This window comes from Chrysemys picta, chromosome 16 (assembly GCF_011386835.1).
Source record: "Chrysemys picta bellii isolate R12L10 chromosome 16, ASM1138683v2, whole genome shotgun sequence".
NCBI lineage: Eukaryota > Metazoa > Chordata > Testudines > Emydidae > Chrysemys > Chrysemys picta.
The window spans coordinates 19,326,779-19,341,547 of NC_088806.1; the positions used below are offsets into that span (position 1 = coordinate 19,326,779).

The 14,769-nt window shown below is 42.6% G+C and overlaps 1 protein-coding gene across 1 annotated transcript in view; it reads right to left on the reverse strand.

The window, feature by feature from the left end:
- The window catches only part of ARHGAP32 (Rho GTPase activating protein 32), a 410,242-nt gene extending 397,235 nt beyond the window's left edge, over positions 1-13,007 (reverse strand). The window contains 1 exon segment of the mRNA XM_042851949.2: positions 12,779-13,007. The gene's annotated coding sequence lies outside the window, so the exon portion shown is untranslated.
- Positions 13,008-14,769: the final 1,762 nt, after the last annotated feature.

Consider the following 14,769-nt stretch of genomic DNA (forward strand, 5'->3'; position numbering starts at 1 on the left):
TTTTTTTTAAATGTAGTTCATGTGGCAGATGTTCATATGGCTCATGGCACTCTCAGCTGAAGTACCGCCTTTGAAATTTATTCCCTACTGCAGTCCAGATGGATTTGCAAAATTTCAGGGCAAAATGCAGGAACCTTTTATTTCGCTTAGCATATTGTCAGTTGTTCTTATCTGATACGCATCCAATTTATTTTGTTTGCTTGTTTCATTCAGGTTTTGATTTGACCTGTTTTGTACTTGTCAAGCAGGTTTTCTGGTCAAATATATACTAGTTAAAGTTTCTGTTTTCAAGCCACTTCCTGCTGGGTGCATGGAGTTTTAATTTTTTTTTAAACTTCAAGCATCTGCTTCTTGGGTTTATCAAGAAGGTGGCTTCTGGAATTGACCCTCTTGTCTTGGTATGTCAGGGTCTGGAAATCGCTTTCTGGACATGCTGTAAAATCCAGTCCCTTCCTCTGGCATTTGTAGAGGTCAGTTGATAAGACAGAATCTTGGATCCTTGGTTATCATTTGGTGAGTTGTTTTTTATGTCGCACTGGGTCAGATCAATAGATCCCTGCACAAATATAAAATTTGTATCTGCATCCGATCTGTGATCCGGAAAAATGGTCCACAGATTTGCAGGCCTATACAGATCAACAGTCCACCTAATCCAGTACAGTCCAGTACACCAATGCTGACCATTACCAAGTACTTCAGAAGAAGTTTGAAGAAATAGCCAATTATTGGATAACCTGCCCCCAGGGAAAGTCTCCTCCAAATCCCAATAATTAGAGGTTGACTTATGCCCCAAAACAAGAGACTTTATATCCCTTCTACGACTGTTTAAATAATTTCTTATAGCAACTCTGGATGTTCTTGTTAACCATGGAATTGCCTAATCCTTTTTTTTTTTTTTTTTAATCCTGCTAAAGGAGGACAGGCATGGTGAGGCAATTATCATGCAAATCCATGGATGTTAAATACTTTCTCCAAATTACCATTCAAAGTTCTGTCCACACCTTCGCGGCGGAACAACGGGTCTGAAAATTCCCAACAACTTGTGCCCATGAACTAAATGCAATTCACTCCTTCTGAAGCAATAACAGGAACCAGTGCTTGTAATGCTGATCTGTTGTTTAAAATATTTCTGCCTGCCACTCCTGTTCTTTTGTCAGATTTCTGGAGCATGGCGAGGATACAATTAAAAGTCTCTTGGTGACTGGCTCAAATTCCAAAAAATACACAACTGATGACATCCAGGGCCAATCTAGCTGCAGTTGCCTGGGCACCACACCCTTGTGAACTAATGCAGTCAGATGGAGCTACCCTCTCAGGTAACCATGCAGGAATGAGCAGGGGACCCCAGAACCAGCACAGTGCCTCCATTCAGACAGCTCTGGCCTTCTGCAGATGTCAAGAGCCATGGATTCTGGAGCAGAACTGCTCTCCATCCCTCAAAGGCTAAAGGGGGTAATCCTACCCCTCCTCCCGATGTCTGAACGATCCAGGAAAAATCAAATATTTCTTCTGAAGAAGGTGGATAGATTATACACACATGCGTACGTGTACACATGCAAATATACACCAAGAACTACAAGTGAGCAATCAAAAATAAAAAACACACAGTACATTAGTTCAAGGCCTGTCTTTCTAGGAGTTCCTTACTCAAACCCCACACTCTTGCGCACTTAGGGGGATGTTCTCTCTCTGCAAGACTATGCGATAAAAGAAACTCCTATTGCCCCAACATACCCATACTACCCTGAAACCTGTAGGACATACTTTACCTTTGTGTAGTCTACAAATTATCTCTTACAGCCAGCCAAGATACTGCTTCCACTTGCTGGAGACAGGACACAGCCAATGAGCCAGCCAGCCCTTGTTATAGAAAGGTAGTGATGTAATCAGAACACTGATTATTCCTGTTTCCCCTTGCTGGTTATGAGTGATAGCTATTTTATTTTCTCTAATAGGGTTAAGAAATTAGCATGAGCTAAATATACAAGGGGAAAAAAAGTTTCCATGACCAGGACTTGAGCAAAAAAAAAAAAAAAATCATGCAAAAAAATAAAGTGGGAATATTAGGAATGTATCCACAGTCTTCAAAACTTCTTTTAAAGCAGACAAAAGGGTAGCCATTTGTTTTGCTTTCCATTCCCCTCCCCCAACAGAAGCAACTATTTTATAGGACAGTGTTTTTATATGTCAATATCAAAACAAAATGTGGTTGGTACTGACTCTGTATGAAAACCAAGAATTGTCTCCAGTTAACAGATTTTTTTTTCTTAATATAAGATCATTAAACAGTGCTATAGAAAGTTGCAGGAAAAGCAGATCTCTGGTCTCCTGGCAGCTTTTCCCATTCTTGAACAATCCTCCTTCAGATGCACAGCCACAAAGGTTCAAAGGTCACTGGAGCCTTTGTACTCAATTCTATGGCAGTTACAAACAAACTTTTGTTCCTTTTTCTTCAATGAAAGAAGCTGCGGCAGTTACAACGACTGAACTTTACATCTGAGGCTTGCATGTGCATCATTCAACTGAAGGACTCTGGAATCTTATTTACACTTCAGCAATAAATCATCAGAATACGCTACAAAATAAAATCAATTCTTGTTTATTGAGTCAACTGCAAGAACACATAATACTCTTCTACAGGAACATAAATGTGAAGGAAGAATTGTAGATTCTTTTTTAAGAAATGCTTAATATCATGGTGTTTGAGAGATGCTGTTTTTCCGGAACACATTTTTTAAATTATTGCTCACTCATTCATATTTTTATACCATAAATCTCATTTGATTTAGAGTAAAAAAATAAAGTGATAAGCTCTCGTAGTGACTTTTTAAATAGCGTATTTGCAATATTAAAGAAAAATGCAACGGCTTTAAAACATAAGCAGTATATATACACACACACACATATACATATACACACACACACACATATATATATATATATATACACACACACACACACACATATATACATATACACATACATACATACACACACACACACTCTAGAAAAGAAAATGTATATAAATAATGTAACTCAAAACAATATTTTTTTTTTTATTTTATGTCCAAGTCTGGAAGGATAGCAACCATACTTGCAAGTTACTGCAAGCAGTTGCTCAACTATAATCACACTTCCTCAATTCCAGATATGGAAGTTTTAACAATACTTTGAAATACAGTCAGTCATTTCAATTGCAATTTTTAAAGGGGGTTTTTGTTTTTGTTTTTAAAGGAAACAAACAAGTTTACTCAGTTTCTAGAGTCTAATCGATTTAAAAAAAAAATCCTTTAAGGAAAAGAAAAAGCTTCTGGAATTTAAAAATATATATATATTCAGACTACACTTTTAAAGAGACTAATTGTTCCTAGCAGATGTGAGTCAACTCTCTAGACATGCATCTCCCAAGAACTACAACACAAAAGATATCAAAGCAATTTAAAAAATAAATCATACCTCGGAGCTAGAGCATATAGATTAGCTATTGTGAAATCAAAGGAAGGCATTCATAATCAAAACAGAGTAAAAGGGTAAAGCCCAGCAAACATTCAAGGATTCTACCAACAAGTAAATAAACCCTTTCTGAAAACTGCCTTAAGTACATTTTTCTCACTGCAACCCTGCTTCCATTCCCACTTTAGTTAAGAAAAAACACCTCCCAAGAACTTCAATAGGACACGATCAAGTCATATTTTGACTGAGGCTATATCTGCGCTATAGGATTCTGTTGGCATAGGAATGTCGGTCAAGGGTGTGAAGAGATGTGATCTTTGACCAACATAGATGTGCCAGCAAAAGCACCCAGTATAGATGCAGTTATACCAGCAAAACGAAACATTTGCCAGTATAGTTTGTTTCATTGGAGGGGAGAGGAGGGGAAACGTAGAATAAGTTGTGCTGGTATAAACTGAGTCTACACTAGGAACTGGCAAAGTGCCCTAGTGGCCTACAGCAGTCGTTTGTTGTTTTTCAGCATCAGGTTGATGTGAGCAATATTTATACTTACATAACTAGACATACATCTCACTTCCAGGAAACACTAAGGGTCAGGATTTTCATTTATTAGATAAGCACCGAGTGGGGTTTTTAAAAGCAATTAGGCACCCAACTCCTGTTGACAATAACATGAATTAGGCACCTTGACACTTCCGAAAATCCCACTGGGAAACTAACTGCCCCTTAGGTGACTAAATAAAACTTTGAAAATCTGGTCCTAACTTCACCAAAGTCTCTTCCCAGTGAGTTTTTCCTAAGTTAAATAAGTTCCTTCCCCTCCCCTCACAGACCTGCCTTCTATATCCATACTGTTTTCTCCTCCTACCTGCTTTACCTGTATTTTTTTCTCTCTTCTCCTCCCCTTGTGCGAGGAGGTCAGTCTGCAATGCGACAGCTCCCGTTGCAAGAATCAAGCCAGTTCCCTCTCTAAAATCCTGCTGCCTGTCTTGTTTTCACACTGGCGCCAAAAGACATCAAACTACTTCTCTAACACTAAGTGTTGTGTCTATTTTTCCAGTGTGCTCCCATGTGACTGTGACATGGCACAGTGACTGAAGAATTCATCTGATCATTTTCAGATAACATTGTTAGCAAAATAAATTAGAGAAAACTGCTTCTTGATTAGCAGCAAGGACTCTGCCAATCAAGGCAATTTAAAGTCTAAGGCTATGTCTACACAGCTTATGTCGGAATAACTTATGTTGCTCAGGGGTGCGAATAAACCACCACCACCCCGATATATGCACTGGTGTGGACAGCGCTATGTCGGCAGGAGAGCTGCCCCCGCTAATATAACTACTGCCGCTCAGGAGGTGGTTTTATTATGCCAACGGAAGAGAGCTCTCTCCCATTGGCACAGAGCGTCCTCACCAGACAAGCTGCAGCGCTGTATGCGTAGACAAGCCCTAAGTATCTTGCTTAAGTGAGCCCCAGAAATCTTTACAATCCAATGGAAAAGTTAACTTTAAAACTTAGACATTTGTTTAGCAAGTGATCAATATAACTCCAATAATGAGCTACACAGAAGATTAAACACTGTTTTCCTCAGAAGGTAATATTAAAATCAGTGGTTTGAGCATTGGCCTGCTAAACCCAGGGTTGTGAGTTCAATCCCTGAGGGGGCCATTTAGGGATCTGGGGCAGAAATCAGTACTTGGTCCTGCTAGTGAAGGCAGGGGGCTGGACTCGATGACCTTTCAAGGTCCCTTCCAGTTCTAGGAGATAGGATATCTCCATTAACTTAACTTAACTTAAAACTGCTCGTAACAAATTAATACCACTAAGGGTAACTTTTAACAAGACTGATTTATTATTATATACTAATTGGCAAATCTAAGTAAACACATAGCATAGCATTTTTCTTCCATATATCTCAAAGCACTTTACAAAAAAGTAGATACAAATCATTATCTGCCTTCTTTATAGATGAGGAAACTGCGTTAGAGAGAGGCAAAGTGATTTTGCCTAACGTCTCTTAGTGGCAGAACCTGAAACAGAATTCAAAGCTCTTTGACGTGACACAAGATCCATAATCTTCCAGTTTCTATCATTACTGTAACAGCTACAAAAGAATGATCATTTTTAATTGTTTTAATGTTACCGTAACAGAGAAGCTGCAAGGACAATATACTGAGCAACACAGCAGTTCATTGATCGGTAATGAATGTTGAAATATTGTTTCAGTTAGCCGTCTTACCACAAACCGCCAACAATAAGATGAACTGCTCAGAAGCCACAGCCTATGCAGCCACAGAAGCCAGACAGGAATACAAATGTGGGTTTTTAAAATAAGCTAAAGCAATAACATTATTATTATTCACCTACGAAAGCCACAGGGATAGTTTCTGATCTCAATTTCACCATTGCAAATACATAGCTACTTCACACACACACCTGTATAACTGAAATGAGAATCTTGCCAACAATAGTAAATTTTCAGTGAGCATGTAATACCTATACCTATGGTTAATATGTGAATATTCAAAATAATATTAATTCTATCCCATTCATTAACCTCTTGGTAGTCACTGCTGTGCTTAAATTAACAAACTAGATACACGAATAAGCACACAAGTACAGTATATGTGGAGAATTTATTGGGTTGATTAGTGTTTATCAGCTTAAACAATCAGCAGCTAATTAACAGTGCATTTCATGACTAGGTAATAATTTTTCTTCCTGGAGAAAATCAGATTGGAAAAAGTCAACACAAGCTTAAACATGATTATCTTCTTGTCCACCATTGGTGAAGTAAATCCAATTTGATAACTAGCTGAAAGAGCAGTTTGTATTTACTTCACGCTCACTTCTCAAGGGTCAAACATTACAACACAAGATGTACATGAATATGATATGATGGTCTAGTAAAGTACACATGGATCCCAGCAGCAAAGAAAGCAAATTAAATAAAACTCAAAAAGATCTAGTAATAGTCCCACAAACCACCATCCACTGGTGGTTTGTGGGACTATTAACTGCCATTGCAGTAAATTATGTGTCTTCTGGAACAACAATGGGAATGCTATGGATATACTAAAGATATTGTACTGGAGGTCAGTGGTGTGCAGAGACAAACAACTAGTCTCCAATCTGGTAACCTAATCCATGGGTGCGGATCTCCGCGCTCACGTAGGCGCCAACTCACAAGGGGCTTACACCATGTATAAAAGTGTGTGTAACATGCGAAACTTAAAGCTTTAATATGTAAAACTCAAGACTTTTCTATTAACAAGTTTCAATTTTAAAACTGAAATTTTATCTCTTGGAAATAAAAATTCTACTCAAACTTTATATTCGTTTTTTGACACACACAAGAGCTTTTTCATCTATATCTCTTAAAGTGCTTTACAAAGCTGGGTAAATAGCATTATCCCAATTTTCAGATAGAGAAACTGAGGCAGGATGCGGCAGTAACACCAGTAGTTAGTGGCAGACGTAGGAATAAACTCCAGGTCTCCCGACTAGCAGTGCAGTGCCCATGAACTGAACAATGCTAGCTCTCCTCTGCCTTCCTACTCCTCCACTTATGAGTATTTAAAATTGATTTTTTTCCTCCACAATAATTAAGTCATTTTACTGGTTCTGTCTAATACATCCAGAACAATCAAAAGGCACACCTATTTGTTTTCACCTCTCTCCGTTACCTACTTTAAAAACATTTAAATGTTAATATGACAAATGAATAGTTTCAACCAACTAGAGCTTTGGGTTAGCATATAGTTACTGATGCAGCGTTCAAGTTCTTACTTAGGTCATGTGGGGAAAATATGAATTTGGTGGAATTCATCCCAGCCCTCACCCCATTCAAGCCCATCATAAAGATACCAAATAAGCAATATAACGTTATGACTGCCTCAGCTCACTAAAGTCCCATGACTGGAATAGCAGGGAGTACTGAGAGTCAGGAATGAGGTACATGAGTACAGCCGTGTGAGGAAGCTTATAAAGCACATGTCCACATTATCCCTGGCTGAAGCCACACAGTGATAGTCCCACATGAGCCACTCAAGTTTTTAACAGAAAAATTTACTAATGTCTCTTTAAACCTTCCACCATTTTATACCTTTCCATTACTCAGCAGTGTGCTGGCAGACCTTGAATCATCTTAAATGTCTCATAACTAACAACCGAGAGCAATAGCTCTTACAAACCTCACAAACACTGGAGATGGAAAGAAACTATTACACGCTGATATGCTGCCAATATTTTAGCAGGCATCTGCAATTAAAATAATCACCCCATTCACAATGAAACCAGCACCCTCGGGGCACTTATTTGATGAGGATTGGACAGCCTGGGGAATCTAGTCCTATTTTTCTCCTTGAAACAAAATCTCTCTCATGACCATAACAAAGCAAGAAGGGAGCACCACCTAGCAAACATATTTTTGGAAACATTATACCTTGGTTCCTGAAAGATACAATGAATATACTGAAAGCATAGCGCGGTGTTCAACTTGCATATTTTGAAATGGACGTGAAAGTCATGGGGATCCTCTCTCATGATACGTTTTGACATTTGCTGCAATCTGGTGCACTCAAATGGCAAAATATTTGCTTCTCAAATATGTTTGTGCTATATGAACACCAGGGATAACAGCCAACGAAGGACTGTTCCCTATTAGTGCTTTATCTTTGAAAACTCATGGCAATCAGGGAAGGTCCCGAATGACTGGAAAAAGGATACTGTAGTGCCCATCTTTAAAAAAGGGAAGGAGGAGGATCCAGGAAACTACAGGCCAGTCAGCCTCACCTCAATTCCTGGAAAAATCATGGAGCAGGTACTCAAGGAATCAATTCTGAAGCACTTAGAGGAGAGGAAAGTGATCAGGAACAGTCAGCATGGATTCACCAAGGGCAAGTCATGCCTGACTAACCTAATTGCCTTCTATGATGAGATAACTGGCTCTGTGGATGAGGGGAAAGCAGTGGATGTGTTATTCCTTGACTTTAGCAAAGCTTTGGATATGGTCTCCCACAGTATTCTTGTCACCAAGTTAAAGAAGTATGGGCTGGATGAATGAACTATAACGTGGACAGAAAGCTGGCTAGATCGTCGGGCTCAACGGGTAGTGATCAATGGCTCCATGTCTAGTTGGCAGCCAGTTTCAAGCGGAGTACCCCAAGGGTCAGTCCTGGGGCCAGTTTTGTTCAATATCTTCATTAATGATCTGGAGGATGGTGTGGACTGCACTCTCAGCAAGTTTTCAGATGACACTAAACTGGGAGGAGTAGTAGATACGCTGGAGGGTAGGGATAGGATACAGAGGGACCTAGACAAATTAGAGGACTGGGCCAAAAGAAACCTGATGAGGTTCAACAAGGACAAGTGCAGAGTCCTGCACTTAGGACGGAAGAATCCCATTCACTGTTACAGACTAGGGACCGAATGGCTAGGAAGCAGTTCTCCAGAAAAGGACCTAGGGGTTACAGTGGACGAGAAGCTGGATATGAGTCAACAGTGTGCCCTTGTTGCCAAGAAGGCTAACGGCATTTTGGGCTGTATAAGTAGGGGTATTGCCAGCAGATTGAGGGACGTGATCGTTCCCCTCTATTCAACATTGGTGAGGCCTCATCTGGAGTACTGTGTCCAGTTTTGGGCCCCACACTACAAGAAGGATGTGGAAAAATTGGAAAGAGTCCAGCAGAGGGCAACAAAAATGATTAGGGGGCTGGAGCACATGACTTATGAGGAGAGGCTGAGGGAACTGGGATCGTTTAGTCTGCAGAAGAGAAGAATGAGGGGGGATTTGATAGCTGCTTTCAACTACCTGAAAAGGGGTTCCAAAGAAGATGGATCTAGACTGTTCCCAGTGGTACCAGATGACAGAACAAGGAGTAATGGTCTCAAGTTGCAGTGGGGGAGGTTTAGGTTGGATATTAGGAAAAACTTTTTCACTAGGAGGGTGGTGAAGCACTGGAATGGGTTACCTAGGGAGGTGGTGGAATCTCCGGTCAGGCTTGACAAAGCCCTGGCTGGGATGATTTAGTTGGGAATTGGTCCTGCTCTGAGCAGGGGGTTGGACTAGATGACCTCCTGAGGTCCCTTCCAACCCTGATATTCTAGGATTCTATGATTTATCCAAGCAAAGACGTAAGACGTCCCAAGCAAAGAGATTCCACCACTTTCCTCAGGAGTCTATTCCACAACCTAATTGCTGTCACAGTCAGGGCGTTTCTTCCCCAGATGTTCAATGACAATTGTATTTATGCCAACTTCCCATCAGAGGAAGGCTCAAATCTAAAATCCAGGAAGGATAGTGACAGTTTATGGCCATTGTCAGGTGACATATTAGACTGCAATGTCTTGTTAACAACATGCATAAAGGTAAAGGTTAGTGGCCATTTGGATTAAGATAGATGCCCTAGCGACAATTGTGCAGATCAGTCTCAAATTTCACTGGCAACTTCAGATACTTGACCAGCAACTTTATTTTGGGCACACAGTTTTCAGATCAAGACAGCATGCTGCAATATTGAACTGCAAATTAATTCAGTGAAACTAATTTGCTTCTGTCAATGCAGCAATATTCCAGTACATTATGTACACCTATTCCAGTATATAATGTACACCACATTGTTTTAATTATGTAATTGCCCCCCTAAGACTAGGTCTTACACAATGCATACTGCAAGACTGTCACTCTATTTTTCTCCTTTTATCTTCCCAATCATTAAATACCCTCAAAGGAATAAATTTTGATTCTTCCAGATGATTACAATATGTTCAAACATTCTAAAACCATCAAATAGACAAGATTGTGATATAGCATAAAGTGGCCTTAGAAAATGGTCATGAAAATTTAGCAGCCCAGACTCAAAATCTACTTGCTTGCTTCTTACTACAATGAGTACAATAATAATTTAAAAAAAAGTAGGATATTTTACTCGCTAGTCAAAATAAATTGCCTAGGGTGAGCAAGCACATATTTGCAAAACTGGAATAAAAAGACATCTCTGTGGAAGGAAATAAATTGTATGTTACTAAATAAGCATGTTAGGAGGTCTGTGTCTATCCTAAGAAAATGGATGCATTTATCTCATGCTCAATCCTCAAGTACATTACCATGATTTGAACATTTTGAATAGGCATTGTTACAACAGCCTTGGAAGCCCCAGCGCAGGAGCCTGCATCAGTGAAAGAAGAATGTTCTCACCACACTGGAAAATACAGTAGTATTTTTAACCTTCTTCTTTAAAAATTCAACAGTTATATAACTAAAGCGAACTTTCTACTTGCCATTTCTTCTTTTCACTTAATAGCACTCCCAGCATACACAATATTAGCCATTACAGTAAACTGGGCTCCTATCCCCAGTTAAGGCCTCGTGAGTCTCTGTCCAAAGTGCTGTTTTGTTGCACGGGCTCAGATGGAAAGGAGGGGGGAAGAAATGGGGGAGGAAGAAAAATTATTGTAGTCTATCAGTATCAGCACATGTGTTCAGTTTGACGCAACAGAGCAGGAAATCCTCAAAGCGGAGGGAGATAGGACTTTAAGTCTGGGTAAGTGCCAAAGCCACCGAAAGAATCAGAAGACGCTGACAGCCTTCAAAATGCTCAGTAGAGGTCTCAACGGCAATTAAACTCCCAGTTTCCTTTATGCTCAGACAGAAGCAATTGCCTGACTCCAGAGTTTAAAGTGCTCAGCACCTTCGATGACTGAGCCCTAAATTTCTATTTTTTCCCTCAAATATTGTAAGTCAGTAGAAGTGCTTCAAATTCAATATGAAAGCTAAGGAATGTCTACTGATTTAACACACACACACACACACACACTCTCTCTCTCTCTCTCTCTTAAAAACGTGTGTGAACAGTGAGATGCCCATTTAGTGCACTTCCCTATCGTGTATTTTTCATAGCACAGATCTTGACTATAAAACACCCTAATAATCCAAGAAAGCTTGTGGATGTTCAATGCAGCTGAAAAGAACTAAAAAGGCTCTCAGAAGAAACCAATTTAAAAATATCACAAAGGACACTTTAAACAATAAAAAAAGGAAGAGCGACGTAGAAACGCTACATACTAGCTGCGTGCTAGCCAAAGAGTACAATGCTGTCTTTCCAATGTTTAAAAAGCATTATAATTAAACACATGCACTTTGAAATCCCAATTATCCCTTTCTTAACAAATAAATGCCTGGGGCTTATAATTCTAATGCATCCTAGAGAGGCTGCTCCTCTTCTTACTGAGCAGCACGGGATGGGAACTAAATAGAAAGAATTAAAAGGAGTGGAACATAAATACAAAACAAACTTTGTTTTTGTTTTGTTTTTTACAAACTGAAGAGAGTATACAACGCACTCGCTGTGCTTGAACACTCAGATTTATTTATAAATAATAAAAGAAATACTGACATTACCCAGAGTCAATAGGGCAAACACTTGGGGAAAACAAAAAAACAAGCTAGAATTCAATAAAAAACCTTATCCCTGAGTCATGGCAAAGGGCACTGATTCACTGCAGAAGAATCACGGGAAGCCCTAGTAAAAGGAAGTCACTTTTTCTTACCTTCAAAGAATAAATTCTAGCATGAGAATGGCAGAGTGCAGGTTGCCAGTGCAGGGACTTTCCTTCTACTCCGCAGTAAACTAGAACTGCTCAGTGCACACTAATGAGCAAGGCAGGGAAACAATTTAGAGACTCCTGCCCCTTTCCTCACTACAACCAGCACTGTGCTACATATGCGGGTTGCCTGCGATACACTGGAACAATTCAGGATGTCTATTCACTCTTACATAAACCAGGGCTGCCTGGCACAGGATGCGCAGGGCTACGATTCCGGGACTCCTACCCCTTTTCCCACTACAACCGGCACTGCCATAGGCACATTTCTCGCGATGCACTGGAACGATCCAGGACGTCCATTCATCCTGGTATAAACTAGGGCTGCCTGGTGCCTACTGCATGGGGGTGCCGAGGGATACAATGCAGAAACTCCTGTCCCGTCGCTCGCTAACCGGCATCACGGCACTATGCACGCTGGTGGCGCTGCCGCCGGAGCCATTCAGTCGGGTATAAAGTAGATGTGCTCCAGGGAGCAAGACAAGAGCTCCCAGCCCCGGATCGGGCTATGCACGCTGCACGGGAGCCGTTTCAGGGCTTCCCCGCGCCCGGGCATAAAGCCGGTCTGCACGCGGCGTGTTGCACAGCTGGGCGCCAAGCACCCCTCCCCCCAAGTCCCGGGAACCAGGACCGGCGCCTCGCGCACGCCACCCGGGAGCCGCACAGCCATGCACCGGCCCCGCCCGCTGCATGGGGCCCGGCCCCGCTCCTGTCCGCTTACCTCGCCCCGCCGCGGCGCCCGGGCCGCGCTCCGCCCGCCTAGCGGCCGGGCCTGGCCGGGCCCCCGGCGCGCCGCATCCTCCCGCCCCGGCCAGGCGGGCTCCGCGCGGGCTGGACCCCTGACGGGGGGAGCAGGCGGTGGACGAGCCGGGCTGGCGGCTCTGCCGGAGGGACCGTCCGGGCTGCGAGCGGCGCAGGGGCAGGGGCCGGGCTGCGCTGCGCCAGGGGAGGGGGCCCATGCGCACTCCGGGCCGGGAGCCCCGCCCAGCCCTCGCGGGAGGCGCAGGGGGCCGGGCACTGCGGAGATGGGGGATCTCTGGGGGCTGGGCACTATGGGGGGAGTTGTGTGAGGGCTGTATGGGGAGCGGGGCACTGGGGGTGGGATGCTGTGTAGGCACTGGGAGGGGGCTGGGGTGTTGGGGGGCTGTATGGGAGGGGCTGGGCACTATGGGGTGGGAATTGGGGGGGGCTGTATGGGAGGGGCTGGGCACTATGGGGTGGGAATTGGGGGGGCTGTATGGGAGGGGCTGGGCACTATGGGGTGGGAATTGGGGGGGCTGTATGGGAGGGACTGGGCACTATGGGGTGGGAATTGGGGGGGCTGTATGGGAGGGGCTGGGCACTATGGGGTGGGAATTGGGGGGGCTGTATGGGAGGGGCTGGGCACTATGGGGTGGGAATTGGGGGCGCTGTATGGGAGGGGCTGGGCACTAGGAGTGGGATGCTGTATGGGCACTGGGAGGGGGCTGGGCACATGGGTGTTGTGGGTCTGTATGGAAGGAGCTGGGCACTGGGGGGGGGCATATGGGAGGGGCTGGGCAGCTGGGGCTGTTTGTTTTTGTGAGGCTTGGGCTGGGCAACAGGGTGTGGTTTGGGGGTGGAGGTGCTGGGGGTCAGCCCCAGGGTTTGAGTGAGGTTGGGAGTGGACAACAATAGGTGCTTTTGTGCATGAGAGTGCTGTTTAGCTGGGCCGCTAAGACATGTAAAGAGAAGACTGCCTATCATGATGACCAAAGTTGTCTCCTTGTTTCCCCCATGTGTTTAAATCCATGTTCTCTTATACTTAAAGTGTAAGCCTCTTGGGACAGAGACTGTCTGTTTGCTCTCTGTTTGTACAGCACCTAGCACTACAGTAATACACATTATAAACTGGTACCTGTCATTGGTGTACGAGTGCCTGGGCTGCTGCTGTTTTGAATACACAAGAGAAGAAGAGATGATCTCCCTTAGGTCATGAGGAAGAGAAATAAAAGACAGGTTTGCAAAAGAGTTTGACACATTGATTACTGAACACTTTAGAAACTCTTACCCCTTTATGGCTGCTAAACATCTGAAAATCCGGCACTATGGGATGTTTTGGGATTTGCTTGTTTTTGTTCGTTTGTTTTGCTGTCAAAGATGGAGTGTACTGTTCCCCCTATCACAAAGGGGCTGATTCAGATATTACAACTGGTGTAAATCCATAAAATATATGAAGTTACACCAGTATAAAACTTGTATAAGTGAGATCAGAAAGTAGGTCCATCATTTGGCAGTTGTTTTCTCTGAATTATGGGCCATTAATCCCTACTTTTACTACTTACACCAGGGTTACAATGAAACTTTGAAGTAAAATGTCTTCCACCTAATTATCAAAGAAATCTAGCCATAAAGCCCCGGGTCAGCCTAGTCATAAAGGTCAGTCTGATTTAATATTAAACAAATGCATTCATTCCTCCTCTCTGCCCCAGATATCTTCCACCTCAATGAAAAATTAATGGGAGGCAAGTATTTTATTAAAACAAAATTCCTGGAGTGTTGCAGTAAAGATTTACGTTCACAATCTTGCCACCTCTTCATTTTGTATTGATCTTTAAGTGTTGGGGGCCAGAATTTTAAAAAGGATTTAGGTGCCTTGTGGGATTTTTGTAGGTGCGTTTGAAAATTCTTCTAGGCACTTACATACCTTTAAAATTCTGGTCCTTGGTGCATATTTACAGCCAAAGAGCACTA